General features: G+C 35.6%; 2 long non-coding RNA genes and 1 pseudogene across 2 annotated transcripts; 2 read left to right on the forward strand and 1 right to left on the reverse strand.

Moving 5' to 3' along the window:
* Nucleotides 1–232: 232 nt before the first annotated feature.
* Nucleotides 233–7,637, reverse strand: LOC130460664 (uncharacterized). Its single transcript, XR_008920613.1, has 2 exons — nucleotides 7,178–7,637; nucleotides 233–832 (listed from the first exon to the last, which is right to left on the reverse strand). It is a non-coding gene; the product is annotated as an uncharacterized lncRNA (long non-coding RNA).
* LOC110780562 (uncharacterized) lies at nucleotides 2,630–5,745 on the forward strand. The gene is made up of 2 exons (XR_002531499.2): nucleotides 2,630–4,837; nucleotides 5,464–5,745. It is a non-coding gene; the product is annotated as an uncharacterized lncRNA (long non-coding RNA).
* Nucleotides 7,638–7,649: 12 nt separating the features above from the next.
* Nucleotides 7,650–16,328, forward strand: LOC110776758 (UDP-glycosyltransferase 87A1-like; annotated as a pseudogene).
* Nucleotides 16,329–18,092: the final 1,764 nt, after the last annotated feature.

Consider the following 18,092-nt stretch of genomic DNA (forward strand, 5'->3'; position numbering starts at 1 on the left):
TTTCCATGATGTTTGTGCAATATTATATCTCATAACATGTAATTAACGCGCGTGCGCGTCTCGTGCGCTTATTACTAGTTTTATAACATGTAACAATTGTAAGTATCGTATGTCTTACCTTACCTTACCTTACTTTACGAGCACTCTTATACGAAGTATTATCTTATTTTATCTTATTAGCATGCACTTAATTTTAAGTTAAACGTATCTTATATTTTGTACTAAGTAATACTTCCGATAAAAGCCAATAATATAAAATAACATAAGATAACATAAGTTTAAGGGTTAAAAACATAACAAAAGGGGATGGTGCTATATGTACTCCTAGAGTACATGGAATCTTGTATATCATGCCATTCATTGGCTGAAATGACATCTTTAAAGATGCCCTCATTTTTTAAAACGGTTTTTTCATGAAATGCCCCTGAGTTTTCACGAAATTCACCAAATACCCCTCGACGTTTCAAAATTCACCAAATACCCCTAACCTTCAATATAATTCACCAAATACCATAAATAACGTCATCAGCCCCTAATTAACCCAATTAACCTCTAATTAACCCACTAATCCCCTATTTAACTCTTTTTTTTATTTTCCTTTTCTCTCTCCCCCTTCCTTCTTCACTTTCTTTCATGGATGCCATGGAAGCCACCCTTCTTCTACCTCCAACACTGTCCAATAATAATTTGTCCCAAAGAAAATACCAAAACCCTAGAAACTTTGCCCAATTTCTTCAACTCGTCGCCGCCATAGCTGTACTGCTCTTCAATTTTACCAGGATATAGCTCCTTCAATAGGAAACATCAGCCAATTTCTTGCGATGCATCTAATCTGAAAGTAAAAAAGCAATAAAAGTGTAAATTCCTCCAAAATTTCAGTTGACAAATCATGAATTCATGTTAGAAGGAAGCTACGCTTCACAAATTTGGTTGCTCATATAACAATTTAAATAAGTTAATAACCTGCTACGGAGTAATTTCTATCTCCGATTTGGACGATCTCCACAGTCAGCGTGGAAGAAGTCCATAAACAAAGGGGTATCTTTAATTAACCAATCCTAAATTCAACCTATACCATCCTACACTAACGGGTCGGATTAGTAGCTGAAAAGTCGTCGGAAAACACCTCACAATGGCTGCCATTAACATCCAAGATAGCTTGTTCATTAAAAAAACAAAAAACCATGAATTTCAACTAAACCAAATAAAAATGTGGAGGAACCAGAGGAAGGAATTAACGGAGGGGAAGCAGGGCGGAGTTGTAGAGGAGTCGTGGTAGTTTCGGCCGAAGAAATCACAGTGGTGCGTAAAAGAAAAAAAGGAAAAATCTGAAGTTTTAATTGGTTTTGTTTGGGGAGAGGAGAGAGAAATCAAGGGAAGGGAAGGAAAGATATTAGGTAGGAAGACAGGTCGGCGGCGGGAAGGCAGAGTGGTGTCGGCGACGATGTTGGTCTGGCAGGGCCATGGCCGATGGCGGTGGTGGCGGTGAAGGAAAGAGAAAGGAACAGAAATGGAACAAGGAAGGGGGAGACAGAAAAGAATGGAGGAAAGAAAAACAAAATAGTATGGGTTAATTAGAGGCTAATTGGGTTAATTAGGGGATGATGACGTCATTTATGGTATTTGGTGAATTACATTGAATGTTAGGGGTATTTGGTGAATTTTGAAACGTCGAGGGGTATTTGGTGAATTTCGTGAAAACTGGGGGGCATTTCATGAAAAAACCGTTTTTAAAATTTCCCAAATTTTCAAATTTAATTTCAAATTTGAATTTCAAATTTTACACAGATTACAATAAACTTAATTAATGCATTATTTTTTTTTTCAGAATTTTTTTTCAACAGGAGAGAGAAAACATATTTTTGGGTTGAATTTTTTTCATCCATTCTCAGTGTTCTCTCCCGTTCTTCGTGATCTCCTCAGTTCTTGGGAGGTGTTTGATTTTCTTCTGTTCTTTATATTCTTCCTTTCTTCACGTTCTTCCTTGAATTAAAGTTTTTGGTTGAATTAAAATTTTTGTAATTAAACTTTGATTTTCTTATGTTCTTCATGTTCTTCATAAACCCAGATTTATGAACCCAGATTACTGTTTAGGGTTTTGGCGGTTGTGGTCTTCGACCCAAGGGCGGTTGTTGGAGTCAAACCACGACGGCGGTGGGTCGTTGGTGTTCTTATTTCCGGCCGGAATCTAGGGTAAGAGGGGTAATATTAGAAGGAAAAAGAAATAAGAGATTCGAAAGAGAAGGGAGGTTTGATGAGGGTGGTGACGACGGTGATGGTAAGGCGGCCATTGAGGAAGTAGGCGGCGGGTTGGGAACCCAGATGAATAACCTAGATCTTAAAGTTCTTCAATCTTTTTTTTTATATGCCTTTGATTTAACGAGATCATTTAAAAAATAATGAAATCAAGGTAAATTGAATATACGGGGTCATTTTTTTTTATAGAATCAAATAAAGTGATTCTAATACAATTATGGCAGCTATAGATAAAATAATTTACTTTACCAAAGGTTATGTGCTGATACCCCTTGGCTCAATGGTCACCGCAATGCTTCCTATATTTCTTTCAGCCTGCGTGGCGTGTTCGATCCCTGATATCAACAATCTTTTTTTCATTTTAACTCTGAATAAGAATTTACGGGATCTTTTTAACTTTAAAGAAATCAAAAGGTGATTTTTTAAACACTGACTTAATTTATGATTTCGTAAATTAACAAATTGTAAATTTGAAATTAAGGGATCATATTCAAATGTAATGTAACAGAAATTCACCAGTCCAATAAAGAATTGAAGAACGTAATTTTTAAATAAAAAACGAAATCCAGAAATGAAATTACGATTATATAATACTAACAGTAGTAATCTATAAAATTACACACTCACCTATCAATTGAAATGGAAAATATAAGCGAGAAACAGCAAGCTATCGTCGGTGCTATATGGTTGGGATACAATTTTTTTTCCAATGCTAACGAAGCTGTGAAGCCCCAAATTGAAGTTTGAAATTTTCTATGGGAGTTGTGTTTTAAGAGACGTTTGAACTTCTCTGTGGGTGTTGTGGGTGTTGTGTACTGAGGGACGTTTGAACTTCTTTATGTGAATTGCGTTTTATAGGTATCAATTCATTTGCACTCAAAGGAGTTGGTATATGACGTCTGATTGAATTTCTGGGACGGTATCATTTATAATAGAATCCCTTTTGATTTGTAAGACTCTATATCCATTTTAAAGGATTGAAGTTTGAACCCTATAAAAACAAAATGACTTCTTTATATTCAAAATGATCCCGTATAGTAATGTTATGTTAAAAACATTTTGTCTGTCCTTGAAAGGAGTCGAACATGGGTGCGTGGGGATATTACTCAATATGATCAGCGTTCAGTAACCAATACGACAAAGGGGTATCAGCACATCTATATTTTCAAAAGAACCAATTTGTCTATTGAATTAGAGTTTGACTATTTTTTTTTTCTTTTTACCTTAAAGGTGTAATGATCCTGTAAATTCATGGTCAAAAATTATACCAAGTAATTTCCTCTTTGGCCAGATTCAAAAGCCTAGTTAAACTTTAAAAAGATGATTTTTGCTCTAGAAAAATCCATAGTCAGGGTAACCTTTTATTTTTATTGTCGTATTAGATGTGTTTACTAAAACATAAATTAACTTCTAGGTGTGTATGGATTCTCATCTTAGATTCTTAAAGAGTAGTCGTCTATTAAAAAGGTAAATGTAACCTTCTATTACGACGGTATTGTTTTAGCAAATATCTATAAACGTTTGTAATGAATGGATTAAATATTGCATGTAAATTATAATAGTACTATGATGAAGCATTTAGCGCAAGTCGTGAAGGCTTGAAAAGACTAATTATCTTGAACATATGCTTAATTACTCCATAATTTTCCAAGTGCTTGAATTATCAATCAATATTCGGTCCTAATTCAATAAAGGATTATTGACAGAAAACGCTTTTTTATTATATTTTTACTAGGAATTACTCCGTATGTTTTTTTTAATGAAAATTAAATTTTTTTACTATGTATTTTAATATGTGGGATCATTTTATTTATTATGAAATCTAAACATTCGCTGCTTATAAAACCTTATTCTCAAAATCTCAATATATTATATATTTTCTAGCACAAATGGATGTGCTGATACCCCTTGCCAAACTGGTTACAACGAAGTTTATATGGTCATCTTTACACTGCCTAGATGTGTTCGATCCTTTATATGTGGATTTTTTTTTCCTTTGTGCCATTGTTGTTTTATGTTTCTATACTTTTTGAAGTTGAGACAATACAACAAGTTTGCTTCAAAAGATCACATGTGGCTGTAAGCACTATTTTGATTAGCTTTCTTTTAGCAGACTCTTTATACTCTTAATTAGACCTGTCAAAAATTGACCCGACCCGAAAACCGACTCGAACCCGACCCGAAAAAAGCGGGTCTTGAACAAGATTTCTCAACCCGTAACCCGTTTTTATCTGAACCCGAACAACCCGGAATTTTCGGGTCCAAAACGGGTCGGGTTCGGTATGACCCGTCGGGTTTAGTGATAAAGTGATTTACTTATTTTTTTGAATTATTTTTTTTGAAAAAAGGGTAAAAAAACAAAACCTAAAACTAAACTCTCAAACAGCCGCTGGCTGCTCTCAAACCCTCATCTCTCATTCTCTCTCATAGCCTCAAACCCTCTGGTTTACCGCCGACATGGGTTGACGGTCAAGCTCTCGTCCTCCTTTGCATAAGCGAGGAGCTTCTCCAGCAGGTCGCATTCTATTTCCTCGTGGTCAATCAATTTTTTCATCATCTTCATCTCCCACTCTCGAAGAAGGTAACCCCTTTAAAGCTTTAATCCTTTATCAATTATTCAATTTTAGACTTTAAATTCAATATAATATGACTGTTAGAGTGTTATTGCCAAGTTGATATATCTGTATTCTGTGCGATTTAGCGGGTAACAAACTAACAATCTAACCGTGTTTATATTTTTATATGGGTTGTTTAATTTTTTGAGAATTTGATGTTGATTGTTAAAACTTAAAAGTGCTGTATTCATTTAGCAGGGCAATAATTATTTTAAAAATTTAGTATCATCATGTTTTGCCGTTTTGGTTTAATTTCTTCGGCTAATTTGCTGCTACTGTTTAGTTATTAATTTGGCATAATATTTAATAGGTTTTGGTTTGCTGGTTTTGATTAAAAATTATTAATTTGGCATAATTTTTAATAGGTTAATTTGCTGCTTCTATTTAGATTTTTCGGTTTATTTGAGGTGCTTGTTCATATATGCAAGGTCCTGCAATTACAAAGTAGAAAATAAATACAGCTTTACCTCATGTTTAACTCTGTTGTAATAGGTTGAAAATAAATACAGCAATTACAAAACGGGTCGTACATTTTAAATTAATAGGTTGCCTCATGTTTCACTCTATCATTTTAAATTTGCATTTGTTGTAGGAGTTGAGCCTAATTTGGGTGGTGCAAGTACTGGTGCTACTAGTCGCGGACTCGCGGTGGTGAGAGTGGACAAGAAAACTAATGACCACAAGAAAATGGGCATCAAATATGTACTAGTATATTATATTATTACTAATATAATTACTACTATATTATATTATTAATTTATTACTAATTAGATCTCTCTGCAATGTTATATTATTATTACGAATTTACAACTATGTTTATATTGCTGCTGCATTACTATTTCTTTCATGCTTTATATTTATTAATAATTAGATCTTTCACTGTTAAAAATTTAAAATGCTTTTAATTTCATGTACATCTAAATTATTATATGAGTAAAACTAATAATTATAAACTTATAATAATCATTTAACCCGTGGGTCAATTCGAACCCGTAAAAAAGGCATATAATAGTAAAAAACTGCGAAATAAAAAAAAGGCGTAATAAAAGCTCTCAACCCGTTGGGTCAACCCGAACCCGAACACTCTGGGTCTTGAACAAGCATTTGTCAACCCGAACCCGAAACTGACTGACCCGACAGAACCCGAACCCGAAGTTGACCGACACTAACCCGACCCGACCCGTTTGACAGGTCTACTCTTAATGTGGTTAACTTGTCATGATGGTTGACAATTGATGGTACTATCTATAGTCTGTACCAACAAGATGCACTTTTCTATACCAAAACGCACATGCTAAGTAAATGTATCCCATTTTAATAATCTGTAGACGGGTGGACAATCTCCCAAGTAATTTCCAGCAACCCAAGAAGAAGCTAAGTTGTAGCAAATCGTATCAAAATGACCCCTCTGGAAACAAGATAATGCATTAGTTTGTAGGTCTTAAGAGGTTACTACCCACTATTCATAAAAAGGTCAATGTAAGGGGTAAGGGTAGGTGAGAATTTGCTGCTGGAAACTTTAAACTTAAGCTTGCGACAACAATGGCTTCTGTCCTGTAAATTAATTAGGATTAAACCAATATACTTGGTCAAAGTATTTGCCAAAATGAATTTGCCAAGGTGGATTTGGTCGAAGTAGTTGGTTGTGGGCAACTTACATTTGAATTTCCTGTCACTAAGACATTAGTTTTAAGTGGTGACTTAACAAAAGATATCATATGGGTTACCAGATAGTAATTGGGTCGACATGGAGCGACCGAGTCCTTGACCACGAGCCAATATGGCTTGGTTCATCCGTGACATGAGTTAGATTGAGATCAAGGACGATACATCTCTAAACTTTCCACAACCGCAACGCATAAACAATTGTGAATACAAATAAATTAGCAGTATACAGATAAAAAAAAAAATATACTTCGTACGAGCACAGCAAAACAACGTATAACCATACCATAACAAGAAATTCTAAGTGAGCTGCCTATTAGTCAATCAGCTACCCAACGAGGGAAAATATACTAAGTGAATAACACCCAAATAATGACTAAATTGCTTATTTGCTTGTAAAGATTATATGGTGCAACTTTACCAAAAAGTGCAATTTTCAATCTGAAATGTACATTAAAATACTAAATTAAATATGAGTATTACAATTCTTGGACCAAAATTCCACCAATTCGTGGGAAACCCTAATATTTGCAAGATCCTAACTAGCGCCTCTACAACAAGGAACCCAATAATGATGAAAGATTAGAATTTCATTAGGTAATTACAAAACCCTAACTCAGAGATAATAAACTAACACATACCTGAAAAGGGGCCAAATTCAAATATAGATCTTGAACTTTGGATATGAAGTAACTTGCAAAGAGTTAAATACCCAAATTACTTCCGTTCTGATACTTCCACAACCTTGATTTAGGAATTTTAGCAGTTGAAACCATGGATGACAAGAGATGATGAGTGGTCGAGAGTGGAGAGAGGAGAGATGAGAGGCAAGAGAGAAATGAATGTGGTGAGAGAAAGTGACAGCAATGACACATTTTCCGATTTTCAAAACTGAAATTTCAAATTTCAAATTTCAAATTTCAAAAATAAAACGGGAAACGGGGTCAAGTAGTCAAACCCGTTCTTATTTTCTCCGAATTTTTAACTGGCACACGGAAATACGCAAATACCCTTCATATTCCGTTTAAAAAGACTGAAATACCCCCGGTATTGAAATTTTCGCCCATAGCCCCGACTCGTCCACTAGTCCTTTTAACTCACTTTCATTGGCTGATGATTGATGAACCACCAAACATGAAAAATTCAACCAACAAACACCACCACATGGTGACGATACCATACCCCGGTAGAGGCCATGTAAACCCGATGCTTAACTTATGTAACCTTATCCTTTCAAAATCAAATAACATCCTTATCACTTTTGTGGTCACTGAAGAGTGGCTTGGCTTCCTCAGCTCCGAGCTCACACATTTACCGTCGGCTAATTTCCGGTTCATTGCGCTTCCTCAAGTTATTCCTTCTGAAAAAGGTCGATCCGGTGATTTTCCTGGTTTCATAGAAGCCGTACTAACCAAACTCCCTTGACCGGCTCGAGTCGCCACCAACAATCATTGTTTATGACATGATGTTGAGTTGGGTGGTCGGCGTTGGGAATCAAAGGAATATTCCGGTGGCAACGCTTGTTACCTTTTCATCTTCGTTTTTATCCGTTGTCACTCACTTCGACTTGTTGATCCAACATGGTCATTTCCCCATTCACTTATCAGGTAATTATATATAATGCTCCATATGTATTCCTTACTCCCTAGCTACTTTTAGAAGCAATTTAAAATTACTTTCTAATTGTATGTAGCAAAATATCAAGTATTAATTAATTATCTATAGGTATGCTCTACTCCACTAGTCGTAAGGTGATCCAAGATAATTCAATTAATCTATAAGTACACATAAGCTGGTTAGGTTCTCTTCTCCATATACCGAGTAGTACATAATCAGTAGTATATATATGCGTTTGAACCTTTATCTCGAACAACTTCTAATTTTCAATGTAAACTTACCACTTGATTTATATTAAAAATATTAGGGCACTCAATGCGTGCGATATTAAATTGAAACGTCACATTATTGCATCTAATAACCTCAAATAAACTTTGGACATTTTCTAGTCCATTTACAACCCGGGTTTTGAATGCATGAAGGACAAATAAAAGTGTGTTTTTATTTTTTACCAACTTAGACGTCATCAAATGGATGAAAAGAAACAGAAACAGAAATAGAAACGCTTCTAATAATCAGTATCGAACCAAATCCTTGAAATCACAAAATAACCAAGGCTGCTTGTTTCAAAAACAAATGTATAAATTATCATAGGAAATAGTCCATTCCCACAATAGTTGTGGAAAGGTAACAAAAGAACAAAATATAAATTGATTATATCATTACAATCAGCTTCACAAAATGCCAGAACTTCTGCCAGGCTCTGTTAGGTACTAACACAGTTTATAGTTAGACTAACTTTCCCGATACTGCCCAGTTGGGCAATGTTTGTACTGCAGAAGAGAATGACACCCTTTGCAGTCTATCATACTTAACCATTGCAGATTGCAGTAGCCTTTGCGTTCCCTTTTTCTCTTTAGCTTCTAGCTGTGAAGCAAGTTCATTTGTTTTTTTAAGGTCCTGAATCGCAGCAAGTAATGCTTCCTTATTGTTGTCTGTTCTTTTTAGCTCTTCCACTTGGTGACTCTTCTCCTTAAGTGAAGCCTTAATGGATGCAAGGCTAACCCTGGTAATTACTTTATTTAGTCAAATGATTATGATGGTTAGATTTCTAACTCAATTAGTACATATAATAATAGGTAAAAAAGACATCAAGTAATAATTAAGTATATACCTTTCATGTTCTTCGGTAAGTGGAACACCCCATTCGACATTCAACTCAAACTTCTTTTCTTTAACCTGTTTCAGAACATCAATAGCTTTGCAATAAGGAATTCTCTCAAACGTAGTCGACACCACTGATTGTAAACGACCAACAATGCTTTGATCCACTCGTTTAAGGACAAACTTCATATCTTCAGTACCGTTTTCTAGTACCCATTTGCTTAGGTGATGTTCAGTAATAGTACAGAAATGATGAAATCACCACCAAAACTTATCTTTTCAAGGAAAAAGGGAAAATCCACAAAAACACAAAAAATGCTCAAAATAGCAGATGATCACTCCCAACCTTCAATCAAGAAATTCCCAAAATCAAACTTAATTCAGACAATGGTCACAACTCATAATCCACAAAGTTAAAAACAAAATTAAAAAAACCACAAAGTTAAAAGATACCCTTTAATCAATGTTTTTTTAGGGAAGGTACCCATTAATCAATTTATCAAGAGGGAAATGGGTTATAATCAAAATTTTAAAATAAAAATACAATAAAAAAAGTTACAGAGTGATCATAAGAATAAATGAAAAATAAATATAAAAAATTATACCTGTGAGAAGCAGGAGCAGCAGAGAGGGGAGCGAGTTGGAGAGTGAGTTCATACCCTCAGTACAGTTTTCTAGTACCTACTGGCGGTGCTGTTCAAACATGGAAAACAAATAAGTAAAGAAATAAAACAATGAAATTATGTACAATTAGCATAGATTTCTTCCTACTTCAAAGTGCTTTAAAATTGCATCATATGGGATTATTCATAAATCTAAACTCAAACGTAAATGTAAGTATACCAAAAGACTGGAGAACTCCAATTTATTATCAGCTGTAGATAAATTCTCTTCACCATTATCTTTATCTTTCACTCCTTTGCCTCACCCTCTCACTTTATTCTACAAACTGTTCACTTGACTGTCATCATCCATTCTATCATTACCTTGATTAACACTATTTCCACCGTCTCTTGCACTCATCCAAGAAGGCAAGGCTCGCTTCAGATTCTTAGCAGTCTCAGTATCGAGACTTGGCTTTCAAGACGACATATCAAAAATCAATCCCCCTACTATTCAAACTTCTTCTAATGGGATTCACTCACTGATGGATTAACTCAAACCTCTAAACACAACCACATACAAAACCAACAATAACCAGCACCTTAATTTATGTCAACATAATCCTACTTGAAACCAAATTTTCAACATAATAACGGACAAACGAAAAAATGAAATCTCAGTTTAAATCGATATCATAATTTCCATTGTACCATACATTATGCCCCACCAAACAATATTATCAATACTCCAATTTCAAGCAGATATAAACAAATTGCCCCAACTTGCCATTTCATCCAAATCATAAAATCATCCATAAAAGAAACATGATACATGTAATCAAAGAATTACAAACAATAAAGAAAGTAATTAAGGATTTATCTATATGTATAATGAACTGATCATGCATCATTATTCATCAGCATACATTACAATACTATAATTTCCCCTAAAATGGAAAGAAATAAAAGAGGAAGTTGACTTTTACATAAATTTGAAAGGGAAAGTAGTACATACCTTGATGATTCTGGAGAGAGACCTCGACACTCCCCAATATATTGCCCAGTTTCCAGCAAATAAAGCTTCACCAAATTGTTCGACAAAGAAACCGCCATGGCCGATCAATCTTTCCTTTGCATCACAAAAAAATACATAAGATGAAATTGATTTTGAAACAATTTGAAAACCTAATTGAAATTTACAGAATCCTAATGTGGATGTCGTCTTTTCTACGAACCTTAACAATGACAGCGATCATCGCAGTCGCCACTTTTTACCTCCTCCGTCGCGGTTTCCGATCTTTTCGGCGTTTTCAGCGGCTTCGGGGACGAATATAGAGAAGATCAGACGGTGATGGCAATGACATACTAAATTGTAGTCTAAAGTAGAGAAGATCCGTCTCCATTCTTTGTAAATTTATTTTGTAGTTTAGTGTTTTTTAGATTTTGGGCGATGGAGTTTGAGGAAGAGAGAGATAGAGATAGAGTGTGTGATATCAGTTCCCTTTCTATTCAAATTACGACCCCGAACACGAAAATGACAACCCCACTTCCAAACTTATATTGGTTCCCTTTCTACTGGAATCACACCAAAGCATAATCAATCCAAACTAAAAAATGTAAACAATTACAAAGAATACGAACCCAAAACCAATAGATTATACACAAACTAATGCACCACTTAAAATTTAAAATATTGGACTTTTGAAAACTTTGTCATAGAAGCAAATTATTCTGTAATGTGAAAGTGGTGTTAAAACATAACCCAGAAAGTACATGGACATAGTTACTTACCCCGTCAGTTGCCAACACGATGAACTGGTCTTTGGTGGTAATATTCTTCTGTGTCACTTCAGGCACTGAAATAAGGCCAAAATCCTTGATGCAGTAATCCCCAAATTCTCTAGACATTGCTAGGCCTGGCACCTCCTAATCAGGTAGCCACACCCTATGCACTCCTGGCTCATCGTCTAAGCAGAATACTCGCCATTACATTGCATTATTCACTCAGCTTTCTCTGTTTGAAAAAAACAATAAATAAGTATTGAAACACCGTCACCATCTAAAAACTACCAAGCGCCTTCTTATTGAAACTACCTATTGTTACTTGAAAAAACAATCACTCTTCTCCAAGTCCAATTGAAATATCAGAGAAAACTGTCAACTCCATAGATAATATGAAAACAAAGACTGATAGTTTTGGCATTGCAGTTGGATGATTACAAAATCACCCTCCACTGAACGGAAAGCTATTTAAATAGTTAAACTTGGCCGGACAACAATTTTGTGGTTTGGTTTGAGGGCTAAACCACACCAAACCAGACCCGTGAACACCCTAAGATATATTGTTCATCAATAGCAAGCAACGGAAGAACCAACAACATTACAATTCAAAATTAAAGTTTCAAATAAACGCAATTTAATGTAAGTGGAAGATATTACAAAAAAACAAACAAAAAAGGTCCGATAACAGAAAATCAAAAACCAATTCAACACCCAAGTTCTCTTTTAATCAAAAAATCCAAATCCCCAAAATTTTTAAACACCCAAGTTCATAAAATATCCAGAAGAACTTCAAACCTCATAATTCCGACTTCAAACCATATTGTTACTTGACAAAACAATCACTCTGAGTACGTTTCACGAATTTGGCTAATGGATCCGTGCTTTCCGAAAATGCCGTACATCTCTTCGCTGGTGACGTTGAAGGGCATGTCAGAGGAAAAATTAACCAAAATGCGTCAATTGCAATGGACCTAAAACCCTAAAAATAAGTTTAACCAAAGATCTAATAAAAATACCTTTTTGCAGCACCAGCAGCGAAAAAAGGACGCTTCGATCTTTTTGCAGCAGCAGCAGCGGTCGTTGACGCAGTGGTGAAGGAATTCGCTGCCTCCAATAAAGCTCTGCATTTCCCTCCGATTGACCTCAGAGCCGCCATTAATGAGGGACGACGGCGAGGAAGTGTTACCTAGGAAGTCTAACCCTAGAAACGAAGGTGAGAGGAGAGAGAAAAGTGAGAGGGGGAGAGAGGCTCAGCTCTCCTCAGACCAAGCACCGAGAAATGAAGGTGAGAGGAGAGAGAAAAGTGAGAGGGGGCGAGAGGCGGGAGGGAGGCAGGTGAGAGGAGAGAGATGGGGTAAATGAAATCTAACCCTAGAAACGAAGAACCAGCAAGGCTCCGATAAACAACAAAATGAGGGTATTTTTGTCTTTTTGTTTGGGGACACGAAAAGTTAATTTACCGAAAAGCCCTCAGCTGTTGGCTTATATAATAGAGATATGTATTTTATAATACATATTTAATTTCTAAACATATTATAGGAGTTATGTTTATTTTTTTGAGGAAAAGATAGAACAGACATCTTATTAATGTAAAATCATTTCTGTCAAAGTTATAATACTTTGAGAGAACAACCCAGTACAAACTCGCTCTGAAATAATACTTATATCTCACCTTGTCACTAGATAATACAGTACTACATGCCCGTTTAACATGAAAAATGTTCATACCAATGATGTCTTGGCCTAATGGTTAAGACTGAGGGCCTGTGTACAATAGGTTTCAGGTTCGAATCCCCCCGCCCCCATTTGTAATTTATATTGAAAAAAAACATGAAAAATGTTCATAAAAATAAAAAAAAGCTATCTTTCTTAATGTCATCAAAAACTAGGCAGGCTGCATCGCTGGTTACCAGGGGGTGTATTAATTTGTCCATACCCGAGGTATTTTTGTCATTTCACGTGTTTATATTGACAAGTCAACAAATGCTTTCTCCTATACTTAATGACAATATTTGTAAAAGTAATGACAATATTTATAAAAACAATGACAGTATTTATATTAGAAAATATAATTATTCTAGACAATGCCATGCCATTGGAGCAGTAATGCTAGCATATATACCCCTTTGCCTTGGAATACCTTTGACGCAGTGTCAACACACTCCTAAACCATTCTCACATAGCCTACAGCCATAAACACAACATTAGCCTTCTCATTTTCAAAGAATGTTAATTAGATTACTACACCTCTAAGCAGCCCATAATAATGCTGCAATTTTACTTCATTCCGCCCCTGGCCCTGGGGCCTGGGTACTTCATTCTATTTAAATTGCAACTTATTATTATCTGCACTTGTAAACTCATTCTTGCAATTTATTGATCCGAGTGTCTAAATGTCCCCCTAGAATCTCTTACTAACGCCTCCAATTGGCACCAGAAACCATCGTGCATAATTAATGTCCGGTGTGTAACTGCTACGCCTCCGTTTTTTAGGAGAGAGAAAACATAATCAATCAGCATGAATATATCAAATTGGTGGTCAAGGAGATGCTTACATTATTTATTTAAACTGAATATCACATTTTAAATCGAACATAGACATGCAATTTGGGAGCTCAAGATTATTTGCAATACAATAATTACTTGCACTTAATCAGTTAAACTTTTTAGGGAGATGACAAAGGTTGCAAATTGTGAAAAAAATATTTAGTTGTGTAATCTTACGTGTTAGAGTTTAATTGGTACATATAGACATCAGGTAGACTATACGTCATCAGAATATATTTACTATCAATGCAATATTTTTACTATGAATTTTTTTAAATAAGGTAGTCGATATAAAGAAGGAAACAAATTAGAATATTAAGATTTTTCTACATTTTTTTCGTAACATGTATAATACGTTATATAAGTTAAATATTTTAGTTTACAATTTAAATCATGACACATAAATATGAAAGGTCATCATTGTGACACGACTTAAATGTGGTAGGTTACGACCTTTATCATTTTGAAACTTTTTATATTGACATTAGGTATTTAACTTGCCAATTTGTGAGCTAGAAAGGGGAGATGAGATTGTGGACTATATTCCAGGACTTCCTTCAACAAGTATTGCAGATTTGCCAACATTCTTCCATGGAGATGGCAAGAAGACGTTACACCGCATGCGTGAAGCAGTTGATGCTATAAACAATGTGCAATATCTTCTGTCTACGTCTATCTACGAATTTGAAGAGCAAGTGATTGATTGCCTGAAATCAAAATTACCCATTCCAATTTACAACATTGGTCCAATGATACCATACTTGAACCTTTCTAACGAACTAATGGAAGATATTAACAACCACTATTTCAAGTGGTTAGATTCTCAACCAAACGGATCAGTATTGTACATTTCACAAGGAAGTTTTCTCTCGGCTTCAAACGATCAATTCCAAGAGATTGTCGCGGGTATTAAAGAGAGTAGAGTTCGATTTTTGTGGGTAACACGCGGTGATACTTCAAGGTTCAACGAAATTAACACTAGTGATCAACGAATTGGAGTTTTAGTACCTTGGTGCGACCAATTGAGGGTGTTGTGTCACCCGTCTATAGGAGGATTTTGGACGCATTGTGGGTAGACCTGGTTATTGGACAGGGTATTCCAATGGATATCAGGTTAGGGTCAAGTTAATAGGGCTTTTATTGGGCGGGACTCTTATTGGACAGGGCCTCTATTGGACAGGGTCATTATAGGGTCAAACTTATACTACAATTATTTTGAACATTAAAATAGTAATGATACAAAAAATTACGTGTATAGCTTCGTATTTACTTGTACTTGCACATGGCTCTTTTGTTTTTCATTTTTCATTGCTCGTTTATTGACCCGCCCACTAATGACCCGCTATTGACCCGCGACCCGCTTTTGACCCGTCCATTATCGACCCGCTAAAAATGACCCTTTCAATACTCGATCCTCTTTTGACCCGCACCGACCCTAACCCGCCCCGCCCGATAACCAGGTCTAATTGTGGGTGGAATTCTACTTGTGAAGGTATATATGCTGGTGTTCCGATGCTCACTTGCCCTATATTTATGGATCAAACATCTAATACCAAGTTTATCGTTAATGATTTAAAGATCGGATGGAGGGTGTTAAATAATGACCCGGGGAACTTAGTTACAAGGCAGGAAATAGCACAAATTGTGACGAAATTTATGGACCCGGAAAATGGTGAGCGAACGGAGATGGTTAGAAGAGCAAAAGAGTTGCGAGATGCATTTAGAAAGGCAACTTTTGATGGTGGTTCAGCTGCTTCTGACTTTGATGCATTCTTAAAAATTAGTACGTAGTACATCATTGTCTAAATAGTTGCATCATTTTGACTTCCGATACTATTTAATTATCTTTTCATTTTCAGGTGGTACAAAACAAGTTTTAATTTTTTTTTTCAGGTAATACAAGTTTTAGGTTTACAACTATTTTAAAACGGATGAAGTATACTTGTTTCTCAAGTAAAACATAACAACATGTATTTCCTTCTCTTCTACCCCGTACAATTGTTCTATGACTTCTATCACTTGTGTGTAACTATGTAAAACTAGTCTTTTATGCACGCGACGCGTGCTTGCTTTTTTAGCATGAATATAAGCCAACATTAAGAAATTAATATTTATTATCGTAAAATAATTACCTCTTTTCTTTTTCTTTTGAAATTAACCAATTTCTTAATATTCATTTCAAGACTTCGTCACAAATAACTAATGGAAAAGTAAAGAAAAGGGTTTACAAGATCTTTAGCAATCCTATGCAACATGTGATTTTTATCTTGAAATAAAAGTTTTAACAATTATCTGAAGTATAAAGGTATATATTATTCATCATGATTAAGGTCTAATTAGTAATCAATTAATTAAAAAATCTATGAAAAATCTAATTTCTTTAGTCACGTACCTTTTTCTTATAGATGATAGATTGTCAATCATTTTTTCTAATGTTGTCTCTTAGAGCAATAAGTCAAAAATAATTTAGTTTTACGGAGTACATATCTTAAAATTTATTTTGAATAAATACATGTTGTATGATGGACGAGAATGATATAATCTTCATTGCACAAGTTATTTATCAATAACATACGATAAAAATAAATCAATAATCGGATTTTTAATGAAATGCCCCTGAGGTTTGACTTTATTCACCAAATACCCTCGTAGTTTCAGGTATTCACCATATACCCCCGAGGTTTTGTAAACGTGCAGAATGGCCATCTTTCGTCAACTCCGTTAACTTTTCCGTTACGGATTTTTCATGAAATGCCTCTGAGATTTGACTTTATTCACCAAATACCCTCGTAGTTTCAGGTATTCACTATATACCCTCGAGGTTTCATTTTCTTGCATGAAATACCCTTATGTAAGGGTTCACAGTTATATATATAACATGATAGCGGAATAACCCCAAAGCCAGGAAGCATGTATTAAGTACAAATTAAGCATTACTTACGTTTGTTCCGTGTTTTCCCTTAGTTCAATGAATCACGAACACGAACAAGAACTCCAAATGTCGTTCCACTACTTGATTCACCGACACGTTCACATCTGTATTGAGATTGATGGCTGTTAGGTTATGATACATATAATTGAATATAAATCATGCGGAAAAACCATAAAAGCCAGGATTCCAAATTAATTGCCACATAACAATTAGCATAATTTAGGATGCATACTCTTTGTAGCGTGCCCTCCCTAGCTTCGCCCGAACCGAACAAGAACAAGTCTTTAGGACTCCAAGTGTCGTCCCTCCGTAGATAGTCCACAACACGTCCGGATCCGCCTTAGGTTTAATTAACTAGAATTTCCCCAAAGGTACTATTTGTTTTCGGGTTTTATGCAGCAAATAATGACTGAGTTTTATGCCTAAAACTTGTATGAATACTTAGAAAACTCGTTATAAATTGTGAACCATGATCACCTATTTATAGGGCATGGGTATCGGATATTAGAATCCTACTAGGAAACGATTTAGTGAATCTGAATTAATCTAAAATTCAATCACTTAATTTATCTAGTAGACTTAGGAAATCAATCTTATACGAATCCTAATCGATCAAGGTTTCGTACACAAGCACAAACACTCACACACGCACAGCAGCACACGAGGGGCGCCATGCGAGTGCGCGCGCGCTGAGCCCAGGCCCAGCAAGTGCTCGCAGCCCACGAGGAGCGCACCTGCTGGCCTTGCTCGCGCTTGGGCTTTGCTTGCTTTGGTCGCGCGGGCTTTGCTAGGCGTTGGGCCTAGCTTTGTGCTAGGCCTTGCGTCTAGCAAACTCGTCCGATGTTTATTCGTACGTCGCGCTTCCGATTAATTTTCCGATTCCGGAATTCATTTCCGATACGAACAATATTTAACATTTCCGATTCCGGAATTAATTTCTGTTTCGAACAAATATTTTATATTTCCATTTCC

The sequence above is a fragment of the Spinacia oleracea genome, chromosome 5 (assembly GCF_020520425.1).
Source record: "Spinacia oleracea cultivar Varoflay chromosome 5, BTI_SOV_V1, whole genome shotgun sequence".
In the NCBI taxonomy this organism is placed as follows: Eukaryota; Viridiplantae; Streptophyta; class Magnoliopsida; order Caryophyllales; family Amaranthaceae; genus Spinacia; species Spinacia oleracea.